This window comes from Macaca thibetana, chromosome 11, assembly GCF_024542745.1.
Source record: "Macaca thibetana thibetana isolate TM-01 chromosome 11, ASM2454274v1, whole genome shotgun sequence".
Classification (NCBI taxonomy): domain Eukaryota; kingdom Metazoa; phylum Chordata; class Mammalia; order Primates; family Cercopithecidae; genus Macaca; species Macaca thibetana.
In genome coordinates, this window is record NC_065588.1 from 120,413,583 (window position 1) to 120,429,179 (window position 15,597).

The following is a 15,597-nucleotide window of genomic DNA, read 5'->3' on the forward strand; positions in this document are numbered from 1 at the left end:
AAGCCTAGAATGGGCCTTTCTCAGGTACGCCAAGGTGTGAGGACACCCTGGTCAGAGGTCACAGCCACGCAGGTAATAAATGACTCAGGTCAGGAATAATCCAACTGGAGAGAGCACAGTCCACTGAGAGGATTGCCTCAGCTTGGCTGCGGCTCTGTGTTCACGGTGGAATACAGGCGCACAGCGCTTCTAAGGAAACACCAACCTCGATTTTCATACACAATTTAATCTTAAAATGTTGGCAACTAACTCCTTTTCCTTGGGTGACCCATTTTGGTGCTTTCTGTGATCTTCCTGGTGCCCCTAGGCAGTTCCTCCAAGCCCTGCTCTGGCCCCTGCTGACTGCAGCCCACGCCCAGGAAGGCATGAAGTGCTGTCAGCTGAAGCGGAGGGGGCGCAAGTTCTGTGCGGCAGTCAGCAGTCTGACTGGCTGTGGCATCTACTAGCTTTGAGAGACAAGTCTGCATTGCGGTTCCATCACTGGGGTGGGAGCAACCCAAACTAGACCTTCTGATGGGGGTTGGGGGTGGGAGCAGGGGTAGGTCATCTGTGATGGAGTCACTCTTGGTGCCTGCTAGGATTTAGGGTGTGAGCCAAGATAAGTCCAGAATGACTGCACGGTTTCTAACTTGGAAACCTGAATAAACGGCAGATTGCCTCTCTCAGATAGGAAGAACTCTTTGCATCAGAGCCCAACATTTCAGATAGTCTACTACATGAGAACGTGGACTTGGTTCATCAGGCCATCTCAGAAATTGAAGAGGGATTTGTGTTGTGTGAGCATGGACATGATGCCTTCCAAGGGACCTTCCAGCTCTTAGCTCTGTTCTTAAGATTTTTGAATTATTTATCAGTCTTTGTAGAATGTACTGATATTCTCAGAAATTTGAAAAACTAGGTGAATGGAAAGCAAATATCAGAAGCAGATGGAAAACATACTCAGTGGTACTAGGAAAAGATGAGAAAGGTGGATACTACTACAGGCAAGAGCCATATATAAATAACAAAGCTGAGTAAAGATCTATAGATTAGAGAGGAAAAGAGGAAAAATGAAGATGATACAGCACTTGCTCTGACCATATTCATTTTCTTAATTTTTCTAAACCTCAAGTTTCTCATCTCTAAAATGGTTTTGAAAATACCTAATTCATGGAAACATTGGGAGACGTAAATAAACATGTAAAGTGCCTAGCATTTAGTGATATAACGAATTCCTATTCCCAGTTGCCTATTAAGGAAGAAAGGTCATGTTACTTGGAATCCTTTTTGTTTTGCTGAGCACTGTGGTGGGTTTGGGCATCTAACACTGGGGTAGGACCTGGAGAGGGCTGAATTGCTCCACACCATAAGAGAGAGAACTTGAATCTCCCGCGGTAGTCGGAGGTAAGAAAACAAAGGGTAGACTTGGAGTGGGAGTGGGAGAGGGTACCAGGGAACTAGTGGAGTAGGATGGTCTGGAGTTCTGAGCTCTTATGTAGGAAAACTTTGTGACCACAAGTCTTTCCCTAAGGTTAGGGGTGTTTGGCATGGTAGATTTCATATGGAAACTGGTGGAAGGGCTGAGTGCTGTATCCAGGGTGAAATGAGGCAACACATAAGTACCACACATAAATGTAGGATCCAGAAGAGGGTGCCCATGAGAACAAGCGCCAAGGAATATGCAGAATATGCAGAAATCTTCAGGGTAGCTAAAAGATTCTACAAGCCATGGAATTAATGGAGTTTTGAGTCAAGTTTACCCAAACCCCTAAGGGGCAGGGAGGCCTGGGATATCTTTATTTCCACTCTCAATGTACATGAAGTAGAATAACTATAACCGTAAGTAAGTTGAAACTTAAGAATTACTTTTTTACCATTCTCATTTAACGTATTACAAAATACCTGAACAAATCCAGAGATCCCAAGGCCGTGTGTTTGTTTATGCCAGTAAGAACTTGGCATAAATATCAGTGGAAAATGACACTTACACCAAAGCGATTTTATTGTTCAGATTTAGGCATATGTAAATAAACTACATTTCTAGAGTAAAGTAGCACATATAGATGTTGTGTATTTTTAGGTGGATGTATGCATTTTATAGACTCTCTGCCTTCCTAAATGCTGCATCTAAATATGGCTTCACTGAGAGACCAACTTTCCCTCCCCTTCTTAATTCTTTGCTGGCCCTGATCCAGGTCTTCTCTGCATCATGAATTATGGTGGGGGTGTTTTGTTTACAGAATTTTAAAACCTAGGACCTGCAGATGGCTTTTGGGGCGGTCTAGAACCTTCTTAAGTTATGTGCAGAATTTTGTGTACGTGTAGGTGTATGCATTTTTCTAGGAAAGGAGGCTTATGTTTGTGACTTTAAGAGATAAAGAACACTGGCTGGCATATGGTTACTCGTGCGGGGATCTTAGGAGGCAAAAGTGGTGCCTAAGAGTTCCAGTCAGTGGAATGGATAGGAAACGATGGGTATAATAAACGGAGGGAAAAAGAACACAGCACTGTGTTGTGAAGAAAGAGGGAAAAGGACGTTGGCATAAAATAGGATACGTGTGAGTGTGTCATTACGCTGGGCCCAGTGGGTAGGCTGTGTGGCAGTTTCAGTGTCATATGCTTAAGAGAACAGTTCTGCGAACGGTGTATTAAAAGAGTATAGGTGAGGGCAGCTGGGTATTCAGAGGGGACTGGCTGGACATGGAAGGAATTGACTATCTGAATGGAAAACACTAGATCTCAACTGAGTCTGTCTTGGTTACAGAGGAGGCAGTTCTCGATGTAAAATGGGTGAGGGCCCCAGTACTGCTGTGGGTTGTATTTAGGTTCTCAAATAAACCTATTCATATTGCTCGGTGCTGTGTTCTCTCATGTCTAATTTCTATGTCCTACCTCACTTGCCTGGCATCTCTGACTGTTTAAGTTAGTCCTCTTTAGTCTTCATCCTATCTGTCCCCAAAATGTCTTCTTTTTTTTTCACCCCTGGTATTCTTCAATCCCTGTGCACCCCCCGCTTCCCTTTCTGAGATAAGGTCAAGACCCACAGGGACTTAGCCTCAAGGGTAAGTCCTGTTTCTACAGTCTGTGGAGGATGACGGGAGAGTGTGGTAGAGCAGCAAGCCCTACTTCCTGGAGCTGTTGTCACGTTGTTATAGTTGAAACAGGCAGTATCTGGAAAGAACTGAATCCTCTGTGTTTTGCTTGCCTCACTTGATCCAGTAAACATCAGGAGAAGAAATAAAAAAACAGGAAAGGATAAGATGGTGGGAGTAAGTTGAAGCATATTGTTAATCATAGTAAATGTGAACTGGTTAAATTCTGCTACTTACAGACATTTTCTTTTTTTTTTTTTTTTTTTTTTTTTTTTTGAGACGGAGTCTCGCTGTGTCTCCCAGGCTGGAGTGCAGTGGCGTGATCTCGGCTCACTGCAAGCTCCGCCTCCCGGGTTCACGCCATTCTCCCGCCTCAGCCTCCCAAGTAGCTGAGACTACAGGCGCCCGCCACCACGCCCGGCTAGTTTTTTGTATTTTTAGTAGAGACGGGGTTTCACCATGTTAGCCAGGCTAGTCTCGATCTCCTGACCTCGTGATCCACCCGCCTCGGCCTCCCAAAGTGCTGGGATTACAGGCTTGAGCCACCGCGCCCGGCCACTTACAGACATTTTCAAGTTGATTTGTGAATGTCATCACAAACGTGTATATGATGGTTATGGGAGCCCACCTAAAATAAAGGGGTGACCCAAAAGGCTGAGAGTGAAGGGGTGGAAAAAGATCAGGAAATACTAAAAGAAAGCAACTGGTGGTAGTATTGTCAGTTTATGAAACGAATAATTTGTCAAGATAAATAGATAAATACTTTCATTGGCTCACAACATAGCTTTGAAAGATAGAACATGGTAAGAAATTAAGTAATTCCCAGTCACAAGAAGATATGTTAACCCTCATCCATCAGAATTTGAAAATCAACTAGACAAAGAAGGATCTGGCTATTTAACTAGCACTATTACCAAACTTGATGTGTCCACTGTGTGTGAACTTTGTGCAGCAGATCCTCTTGGAATGGTCATGGAAATTAACCATGCTTTGTGCCAGAAAGAAAATCTCACCAGATTCCAAAATGTAGAAATCCCACAGGTCATATTCTCCGACTATAATGTAATAAAAATTTAAGTCACTGAGAAAGAGCCAAAAGTCCTGTCCGTTTCATCCCAGGTTACAAATAAAGAGGAAATCAAGTGTAGTGGAGATGAGTGGCAGAGATGGCACTGTGGGGCACATCTTGTGGATGGGTCTGAAATGAAAAACTTTCATAGCCTTCAATTCATTTATGAGATAAGGAATGTGAAACTAAGCAGTCAAACAAGCTGGAAAAAATACTGCAGGATTTTAAAATTTTACCAAATGACTTTTGAGCCTTCATCAAGATCATCATATGCTCCTGTTCCTTTCACTTGTTAATGTACTGAGTCATTTTGAAATACTAGGATAACACCTTTTATGGTCATTTGGTGGATTTTTGAAAATTTGTGCGTGTGTAACCTTCAGAGAGATTCCTTAGTTATGAATTCATTTAATCAGGGATTTAAAAGCTTTCTATCCTCCTTATTCTGGAATAAATTAAATAGCACAGATTAATATCTGTGCCCCTGGACTATGTGGGCGGTATTCATAAAAGAAAAAATAATAAAATCTGTGTCCCACTTCACTTGCCTGGAGTATAAACTAAGGTAACATCTCAAATCAACCATCTGATCCTTGAAAGTGATAGAACTCATCCAAAATGACTCAGATCTGTGAGGGTGCAGCTTAGAAGCTTTGACAGTATTTTTACTCTTTTCAAAACTAATAGTTCAATTTAGATCTTCCCCCCCTTTTTTTTTTTTGATAATTTATAGTTATCTAGGAAAAAACCTACCTTTTTTGGGGACCTTCAGATCTATTTTAGAGATGTATATAACTCTAAATTCTTAAATCTCATTGGCATTTTGATAAAATCTTTTTTTACACCTCCCATCGTATGTTTATATTTTCCATTTTTTTCTTTATTGAACTTGCCACCCTCTTTAGTTCCACTCTCCCAAAGAACCAGACATTGGCTTTGTTGATCACTTCTGCTGGGGTATTTTCCTGTCTTATTTATTACTTTCTTTTATTATCACTAATCATATCCTCTTCCCTTCCTTAATTTAGCTTGTTATCCTTTTTCTAAAACTTTTTTTTTTAGTTGCTAGAATCCCATGAATTAATTCCAGTAGGCTTTATTTTCAATTATCTAGTTCAGGGGTCAGCAAACTATGGCCCAAGAGCCAAATCTAGCTCATCTCCTGTTTTTGTACAGCCCCCAAGCTAAAAATGTGTGTGTTTCTAAATGGTTTTTAACACATTGATATTTTCTGAATACGAAAACTTAATGAAATCCACGTTGTGTCCATAAATAAAGTTTTATGGGAATACAACCACGTTGATCCATTCCTGGCTTGTCTGCGGCTGCTTTGATGCTGCAACAGCAGAGTAGCAGAGTTGCAACAGAGATTGAATGGCCCCCAAAGCCTAAAATATTCTTTCTCTGACTTTTGACCAAAAAAATTTCCCCATCTCTGGTCTAAGTCACTTGTGCCAACCGCCTGGAAGTTTCCAGAGAAGGAAAGGAGGGAGGCTGGTGCTTCTAGACAAAGTGCAAAGAAGGGTTTACTGAGATTGGGAAGAGAGGTAGGCTCCATGAATGCTGGGGACTGAGCCCCTTATATGAGATACTTCAGAAGTGGGAGAGCCAGGATGGGTCCTGGCTGCTGAGGACCCAGTGCTGTGCCCTTGGGAACAAATAGCCACATGCAAGCCTGACCTGGAGGAAGGAGGGCCCTCCTGGCTGGCTACTAGCATCTGTGTAAATGACACTGGCTTCCACACAGGCTGCTCAGCACCACCAGCACAGGGCAGGACAGAGGCACCTCTCCGAGTCAGTCTTGGTACCACCCAGGAAGCCCATTCTGTGAGAGCAGACTTGGGCGGGATTTGATTCCGTTTAAACAAATAAATGAGACTTTTTTATGCGTTAAAGATTGTAAATAGATGGATACCATTAAACTTCATTGTATTATTCAGATTCTTTGTATTGCATTTACTATTTTCCTACTTGATCTTGGAAGTGTTTGAGGGAACTCTCTTCCATATGCTTCTGGTTTAATTTTCTCTGTATTTCTAATTCTGTGCTGTTCATTTTATAAATATGCATGATTTTGTTTCAGTTAGGCTTTTTTTTGTTTGTTTGTTTTGAGATGGAGTCTCGCACTGTAGCCCAAGCTGGAGTGCAGTGGTGCAATCTCGGCTCACTGCAAGCTCTGCCTCCTGGGTTCAAACCATTCTCCTGCCTCAGCCTCCCAAGTAGCTGGAACTACAGGCACCCGCCACCATGCCCGGCTAATTTTTTGTGTTTTTAGTAGAGATGTGGTTTCACCATATTGGCTAGGCTGGTCTCGAACTCATGACCTTGTGATTCATCTGCCTCGGCCTCCCAAAATGCTGGGATTATAGGCGTGAGCCACCGTGCCCGGCCTCAGTTGGGCTTTTTATGTGTGTAAAATACCAGGTTCATCCTGTTCAATGGTGTTTGCTTGAGTTCTACATTGATATCCCTACCTTCACTCAATTTTGTTGTGTTTGACTCAGATATGTTTATCTCTTAAAATTATCTTTTTGTAATTTTGTATTTGGGGAAAAGTATGACATGCACACATCAGAAAATTCAGAGAAGAGTCTAGCCTGACTCTCATTCTTGATTCCCAGATTCCCTGCTCCAGAGCAGCCACTTTCCAGTGTGGCTTTCCTGAGATGGTTCCTGTATATGCTAACGGAGGTGTGCACGCACATCTTGCTGTTTCCCGAGGACATGATTGCATTCTGTGCATGTGCTGTTGCAATGTCATTAATTTTCAGTGAGCAGTGCTCCTAGTGACTGTTAGCCACCAATGTTTGCATTTTCTTTTGATGGCTCCATTACTTCCTGCCATATGGAAGGCCTCAGTATATGTCACTAGGCCTCTGTTGATGGAAGTTCCCTTGTATTTTCTTCTACTACTTTTAGGCTTTTGTTTTTTACATTTACATCTTTGATCCATCCGCAATCTTTTTGTTTTTTTCTGTAAGGAATATGGTAGACTCAAATTTTTTAAATTTCCCTGGCTGCTTAGTCAGTTACTACTCTGTGACTACTTACTAAATCTTTTCTCCACGGATTTGAAATGCCAACTATATTGCAAGTAAGATTCTTATTTGGATCTATTTCTGTTCCAGCCAAATCCCAACTTTTAATTACTGGGGTTTTTTTGTTTTGTTTTGTTTTTGTTTTCTTGAGACAGAGTCTTGCTCTATTGCCCAAGCTGGAGTGCAGTGGCGCAATCTTGGCTCACTGCAAGCTCCGCCTCCTGAGTTCAAACCATTCTCCTGCCTCAGCCTCCCGAGTAGCTGGGACTACAGGCGCACACCCCCATGCCTGGCTAATTTTTTGTATTTTTAGTACAAAAAATGGGTTTCACCATGTTAGCCAGGATGGTCTCAATCTGACCTCGTGATCTGCCCACCTCGGCGTCCCAAAGTGCTGGGATTACAGGCGTGAGCCACTGCACCTGGCCAATTACTGGGTTTTTATTCTTTAATATTTACACAGCCATGCCCTTTATTACTTTTTTCCCCAGATTTCCCCCATCTATTCTGAAATGTTTGATCCTTTCCCTTTAAACTTGATTGTATTTTGTCTTAGCTATGTATTTTGTAAACAACACAGGATAAATTTTTTTTGACTGAATGTTCATTCCTTCTCTTAATAAGGACACTCAACGCATTATCCTTTTTTGTGATATATACTAATTTATTTTATTTTATTTTTTTGAGATGGAGTTTCGCTCTTGTCACCCAGGCTGGAGTGCAATGGCATGATCTTGGCTCACTGCAACCTCTGCCTCCCAGGTTCAAGCCATTCTCCTGCCTCAGCCTCTTGAGTAGCTGGGATTACAGGTGTGTGCCATCACACCTGGCTAACTTTTGTGTTTTTAGTAGGGACGGGGTTTCACCATGTTGGCCAGACTGGTCTCAAACTCCTGACCTCAGGTGATCCATCCACCTTGGCCTCCCAAATTCCTTGGCTGGGATTATAGACGTGAGCCACCGTGCCTGGCCAATATATACTAATTGTTGAATGAGTTATACTATTGCCAGTTGAAAATACAAAAACAAAAACAAACAGAAAAAAAACTATGTTTGTATTTTTATAATTTAAGTAAAATAAGTACAAACCTTAATTCCTCAGGGATGGGAACACCTTATTTTGGAGGAGGGGACAGGGTGTTTCCATTTCTTAGAGTCACCACTGGAATAGACTTTGCTGCCCTTACTCCATAGACACTGCAGACTCAGGCTGTGTGTTGGGGGGTGTCCTTTATTGATGGTTTATAGCAACAGGAGGGTTCCATCTGTGTGCAGCAACTGCATGTTGAATGATAGAACTTCTGTTCTTGCAGTCTCTGGCCATTCCTGTCCCTGAGGAGTCCCACAGCTGCCCTCACACCAGGCCATAACCTCCCACGATGCTGTTGGACCTCTCTTTACCTTTTTTGGGGAGGGTGGCGACAGGATCTTGCTCTGTCACCCAGGTTGGAGTGCAGTGGTGCTGTCATAGCTCACTACAGTCTCAGCCTCTGGGTTCAAGTAATCCTCCCGCCTTAGCCTCCCGAGTAGCTGGGACTATAGGCACGTGCCACCACACCCAGCTAATTTTTAAATTTTCTGTAGAGATGGAGGTAGCGGGGGAGGTCTTGCTTTCTTGCTCAGTCTGATTTCGAACTCCCAGCCTCCAGCCAGTCTCCTGCCTCGGCCTCCCAAAGTGCTGGGATTACAGGCGTGAGCCACCACACTCGGCTTCCTTCCCCATTCCTGACCTCCTCTCTCCTTCCTAACCTGCCTGCTTACTCTAAAACCCCCAATTCCTGCCATGTCATATAGAGAACAATCTAGCAATGGCCCTTTCTTCTTCATACCATCTTTGGCTGCACCCACTGTGACCCACGCTGATAACCACACACATTGCAACGTGGTTCTCAACCATGACAGAACCTGGGAAAGACTCGGAGGCCTGCTAGTGAAGTTTAACCTGTTTTTACCTCCTGACTACATAGATGTAAATAACAGGATGCATGGCTGAAGAGTTAACATGTGGTTTTTCCTTTCTTCCTCTTCAAGACAGCTGGAGGCCAGGCTCCCTGGTTATCCTTAGCTGGGTGTGGCACTGCTAGGCCCTGCAGGAAGCGAGAGGGCCTCGTGTCCCTAGGCCCAAGGAGTCACCCTTAGCTGGGGTTGCCAGATAAAATGCAGAATGCCTAGTTAAATTTGAATTTTAGATACATTGAAAAATATTTCTTGTGAATCTGAAATATACATTTAACTGGCTGTCCTGTTTTTATTGGCTAAGTCTGGCAGCTCTGCCCTCAGGGAGGCTGGCAAAGGACGCTAGTATTCCGGAAAGGGGTGGTGCAGGACAGTGTGGGCTGGGTGGAGACCCCTCTTGGGCTGGGATGTGGATGTAGAGAGGCCTTTCTCGTTCCTGCAGTAAAGAGAGAAGCTGCACGCCCCTGAAGATATGCTCCCAGGAGAGACAGAAGGGAAGAAGGTTCCAGGTTCACAAGAATGAGTCAGGTCCTGGGTATCTGGGCCTTGAGGAGTGGCTGCGTGGCCAGGGCACCAAGCCAGGGGCCCCAGGCCGTGTGGTCCTCCTCCCTCGGGACCACAGAGGAAACTAGATCAACTTAGGTCACTGAGCTGCACAAGGTGGAACCCCTTGTCAGCAGCGCTCCCCCAGTGACAATGGAGCGGAGACAGCGGTGGACCCATGAGACCACCTGCGAGACTCCAGGGAACCCGTTTTCTGGAATTTTCCAAGTTGTTTTGGAATAATTCAGAGGGGGAAGAGGAGGCAACCCTGAGAGGAAGCTACAGGACCACCTTCCCCATGGCTGCGCAGATGGACGTGGGTTGGAGAGGAGCTGCTCACGCTCCGAGCTCATCTGGATTTACTGATTTACCCCACACACGGTCACCCATCTGCTGTGCACCAGCACCCCGCAAGGGCTGCACGGACGAGAACAAACACGGCCTTGCCTGCGTGGAGGTCACACTCTGCAGGGTGGAGGCCCCTCTCATCTGCAGGGCCCCTTTTGTCATGTTGTCACAGTGGTGGGGGAGCCCACTGTGGGTGTGATATGCTTACGGGCAGCTCTGGCTTTCTAAACATTTTAGCTCCGTGGCTGTGCTAAAAGCCATATTCAGTCCCTATTTTTCTTCTTATTTATTTTGATTGACAAAAATTGTATATATTTATGTACAAGGTGATGTTTTGAAGTACGTATGCATTGTGGGATCCCCACAGGATTTAACCCTCGTACAGAGCAGAGCAAGCCTCCTTGACAAAGGGAAGGCAGCAGTGAAGGGTCAGAGGTGCCAATGAGGTGGAGAGGAAGGGGAGGCGCTTGCTGGGGAGTGGCACGGGCAGAGGCCTGGGTTGGAGGGGCTTGCCAGACAGAAAGAAGGACCTCGAGACAGGGCGGGGAAGGAGGCAGAGTGTGGGGGAAGGGAGCTTGGAGAAGCAGGGAGGGGATGGCCCTTCAGGGCCTTGGTTAGGGTTTCAGTCTCATCCAAGGACAGTGGGAGCCCCCAATTCCCCGCCAAGTGGTTCCAGTTAACTGGGGGCAGTGCTGCCAAGTGGAGAGGGGTCTCCACTTTTTGGAGGTGGAAGGGAAGGCACAGAGGTAATGAACCAAGGAAAGGGCCGCATAGTAGCTGAGAAGTGAGGAGGCCGGCCCTGGGGGCAGGCAGTGGCAGAGATGGGCAGAGGCAGATCTGTGGGAGGGAGATTTGGGAGGATCAATCCGTGGAACTTGCTGGATTGGATTTGGGGTGCATGTCTCCTATCATCACTGTCCCAAATCACCACACATTTGGAGGCTTAAAGCAAATGTATTCTCTACTAGTACTGGGGGTCGGAAGTTTGGAGTAGGTCCAAGGTGTTGGGACTGTGTACCCTCCAGCCGCTTTCAGAGAGAATCTCCTTCTTTGTCTTTTCCAGCTTCTAGAGGCACCCACGTTTGTTTGTCCCTTGGCCCCATCACTCTGACTTCTGCTTCTGCAGCCACGTCTCCTCTTCTGACTCTAAGCCACCTGCCTCCCTCTTAGGAGGAGCCTTGTGATGACATGGGGGCCACCCAGATGATCCAGGACCATCTCCCTTCTCAAGGTCCTTCATCACATCTGCAGGGCCCCTTTTGCCATGTTGGTAACATTCCCACGTTCTGGGGATTGGGGCATGGACACTTGGGGACCATGATTCTGCCCCCCACAAGGAGTAAGCAGGAGGGTCTCTTCCAGGAAGATTCCCAGTGTCTGGCTCGTGCCACGGGATGGTGAATCGTGCCACTTTTTAAAGGAGGAAGCATCAGGAGAGGACCAGGTTTGAACGACTTTGAGTTGAGTTGCTTCCCAACGTCCAAGAAGACATTCAAATCGGCAGAATCTGCAACTGTGGATCTCAAAGGAGAGTCCTGGATGTGTGTGTCATCCGTGATATATATATATATACACACATACATAGTCTCTCTCTTTATAGACAGGACGTTATTTTAAGGAACTGAGTCATGCAATTGTGGAGGCTGGCAAGTCTAAAATCTGCAGGGCAGGCTGGCAGCTGAGCCCCAGGGAAGAGTGGATGTTGCAGCGCCTGCCTGAAGGCTGTCTGAAGGCAGAACCCCCTCTTCCTGGGGAACCTCAGTCTTTTTCTCCCAAGGCCTTCACCTGATTAGATGAGACCCACCCATAGCCTGGCGGGTCTTTCAGGGGCTACTGACTTCAGTGTTCATCACATCTCAAAAATACCACAGCAACATCTAGGCGGGTGTTTGACCGAATATCTGGAAACCATGCCAAGCCAAGTTGACACACAAAACCGGCCGTGACTGCTTATCAGTTGCAGTGAATGGTGCCTCCCTGCAGTGAGTGTCCAGGCCCCACACCAAGCAGCCACCTTTATTTCCCTTTTCCCTTCACATCCGTCAGCAAGCCCTGTCAATTCTGTCCTCAGAATACACCCTGTGTCTGTTCCCTTCTCTCATCTGAGCTAAAACCCTCTTATGAGCCACCGCCGCCTCCTGCTTGCAGGACTGCAGCTGTCGTCGGGGCCTCCCTGCTGCCTTGTGGGTCTGTGGCTGCCTCTCCATCTGTTACCTCCATCCACCTGTCTCTCCATCTCTTACCTCCATCTACCTGTCTCTCCATCTCTTACCTCCATCCACCTGTCTCTGTCACTCTGTTTTTGTATTGTCTCTCAGTTCATCTGTCTCTCTGTCTCTGCCTCTTTTATCTCCCTGTCTCTCCTTGTCTGTCTGGGTCCCTGTCTGTCTGTCTTTGTCTGTCTCTCTGTCTTTCTCTGTCTCTCTGTGTCTGTCTCTTTCTCTCTCTCCACAAGGGCCTGGGCATGCAGGATAGCAGTGGCTGGGGTCTGAGGGAGAAGAAGACAAGGACATCACACAGTCATAAGTCTTCCGCTGTCACAGAGATAGAAGTGTCAAGAAGACGCGCTCCTCTGGGAGGCTGGCATCGACGTGGCCTAAGTGACGCTGCTCCACCAGAGGCAGCCAAGCCTCACAGTGTGGCAGAGCCAGGGACTCCAGGGGAGCCAGGCAGACTTGGGGGTGGCAACTGGGAGCAGCAGCTGAGCCCGAGGGCGTGGCAGCACCCAAGGTGCTGCAGGGTTGGATGCAGAGTGTGGTGGCCAGGAGCCCAGACTCAAAGTCCCTTCACCACGTCTAGCTGTGTGACCTTGAGCAGTGTCTTTACCTCTCTGAGCCTCAGTTTCCTTATCTGTAAAGTGTTGTACTGACAAATGACAGTATTTATCTCCAGACGGCTGTGAGGCTGAAGTGAGCTTAAGCAAGTAAAGTCCTCAGCTGGTGCCTGGCACGGAGCAAGGGCTCAGTAGATCTTAGCTGTTATTATTACTACCCCCAGGAAGTGGCAGTGGTCCCAAGTGTTGTGATCTTGCAGAAAGGCTGGCACTGCCCGTCAGAGCTGGCTGTCCCAGTGAAGGTGACAACAGCTGAGCCTACACCTGGCAGAGGGAGCAGGGTCTGGCAGACGTGGTTGTAGCTGGAAGCGTGGTGGTGGCAGTGGGTTGGCAGCTGTGTGGTGTTCATTTGCCAGCAGGCAAAGCGCTGAGATCCCAGAGTGCTGCCCGAGAGCCCCGTGTTTGAAGGCACTGGGAGGTGGTCCCTGGTGACTCCAGACCTGTTCGGGTAGATTTTGCAGGGAGCCAGGGCCGAGCAAAAGCAGGAGGGGGAAAAAGCATCTTTTAGTTCCCTTTCTCGGAAAGCAAATACTCACAAGCTACAGTTGCGGGCCTGGGGCTTGTGAGGGTCGCCAACTCTTCTGCGCACCGGTGAGTTCTTGACAATCAGATGAACAGAGGGAAAGAGGCGTGCCCTTGTTAGCCGGCTTCCTGGAGCCCTCCCAGCTGGCACCCTGGTGTCTGTACACATTTGAGAGCATCAGCATTTCTTTACAGACGACCCTGCCAGCTCGCCAGTCACCTTGCTTTGCTGGAAGTTTGCCTCGGGATTTGGTAGAATTTAGTTGAAACCAGTAACACCCAGCGTGGCCAAATTCCATCTGCTCCTTCTGCCTCTGGGTAACAGTTTCCTGTCTTTTTTTGAGATGAGTCTCACTCTGTTACCCAGGCTGGAGTGCAGTAGCATGATCTCGGCTCACTGCAGCCTCTGCCTCCTCGGTTCAAGTCATTCTCCTGCCTCAGCCTCCCCCAACTAGCTGGGACCACAGGTGTGCGCCACTATACCCGGCTAATTTTTGTATTATTAATAGAGATAGGGTTTCACGATATTCAGGCTGGTCTCGAACCCCTGCCTCAAGTGATCCGTCTGCCTCAGCCTCCCAAAGTGCTGGGATTATAGGCGTGAGCCACCACGCTCAGCCTCTATGTAACAGTTTCTTTGGAATTTGTTGGAAGCAGGTTACCAGGGAGAAATAGTATTTTTAATTATTCTTTCGTTTATTATTGTTTATACATTTCCTGTGTGTGCATTCATCTGCAGGTCGTATCTTGGAAAAGACCCCGCAGAGACGTGCAAATAATGACTTCACATTAATGTGTCACTGGCCTGCCCTTGACGCGTTGGGGGCCCAGGCAAGAGTACAAATGGAGACCCACCTTTAAAAGTTATAAGTCAAGCCAGTCATGGTGGCTCATGCCTGTCATCTCAGCATCTTGGGAGGCCAAGGCAGGAAGATCACTTGAAGCCAGGAGTTGGAGACCAGACTGGGGAACATGTAAGACCCCATCTCTACAAAAAAATTTAAAAATTAGCCGAGCATGGTGGCACACACCTGTAATCCCAGCTACTTGGGAGGCTGAGGCAGGAGGATCTCTTGAGCCCAGGGGTTCAAGGCTGCAGTGAGCTATGATTGTGCCACCACACTCTAGCCTAGGTGACAGAGTGAGACCCTGTCTCTTTTTTAAAAAAGTTATAAATCACGTTAGCAAAGCAAATCAAGATAAAGCGGTTCTGACAACAAACTCTTCAGAACCACCTGGAAGGCCAAGCTTTGGCCTTTGGGATGCTGGGACTCCTGAACTCCCCCTGGGTTGTGGTGGGCAGGAGGGGCTGGCATGACTACCACCTGCCTATGTCCCTTTTTGCCCCACATCCCTTCCTGCCCCGCCTGAGTCCTCCTGGAGTCCACACGTGTGGACACCCAGTCCATGATTCGAGCTCTGGCCGTCTCTCCACACCACCCCATAGCTGCCCCTTTGCAGGCCCGTGGGCACCAGCGGCCTGCTCTTAGGAGGCTGCACCTGAAGAATGGGCTTATACAGGCCCTGAAGGAAGCCCTGCGCTGTTTCAAAAGGAACCTCCAGCGCTGGGAAATGTGGAACCTGATACAGAAGCAACGTTCCAGTTTGGCACATTCCCTTGACCCTGGAGAGGCCCTGAGTGGGGCCCTCTAAAGCACGGGGCCCAGAACAGAGACCCCTCTCCTCCAGGTTCAAGGGCAGTGCGGACTGACCATCCACCTTCACAGATTTAGTGAGCAAAGATATCAAACTAGACAAGCCCCGGGGAAATTTCTGTGCCTGTGAGTAAGTAAAAATGATACGTATCAAACAGTAATTTTGAGGAAAGAAAAAAAAAAAAGACAGCAAAGCTCATACGATCTCATCTTAGATTACAGAATCTTAGGCGTTAACTAGCTGATCTCATGTCACAAAAAGTGCGGGTAGGAGAGTCAGCATTTTGGGGTCTTCCTCCAATTCCCCAGTGCTCTGGCTTCATACTGGCCAAGTCATTTGACCTCCCCGAGGCAGAGCGACAGGAAAGCATGTGACTCATCTCTTTCCAGCATGTGTCTGTCCCAACAAAGTCCTAATCAAGATCCCTGAGATCCTCAGGCTGCAAGATGCCTGGGAAATATCAATTGTTGTCAGCCTCCCAGGCTCCATGCAGGGAATTCCTGCAGCCTCAGAGGCCTGTGTCATCAGGGACCTGGCAGTCAAATGACTTGTAGTTTTCTT

General features: G+C 47.0%; 1 protein-coding gene across 1 annotated transcript in view; it reads right to left on the minus strand.

The window, feature by feature from the left end:
- CCDC92 (coiled-coil domain containing 92) overlaps positions 1-15,597 on the minus strand; it is a 299,056-nt gene that overhangs the window by 76,106 nt on the left and 207,353 nt on the right. The gene's annotated exons all lie outside the window — the stretch shown is intronic.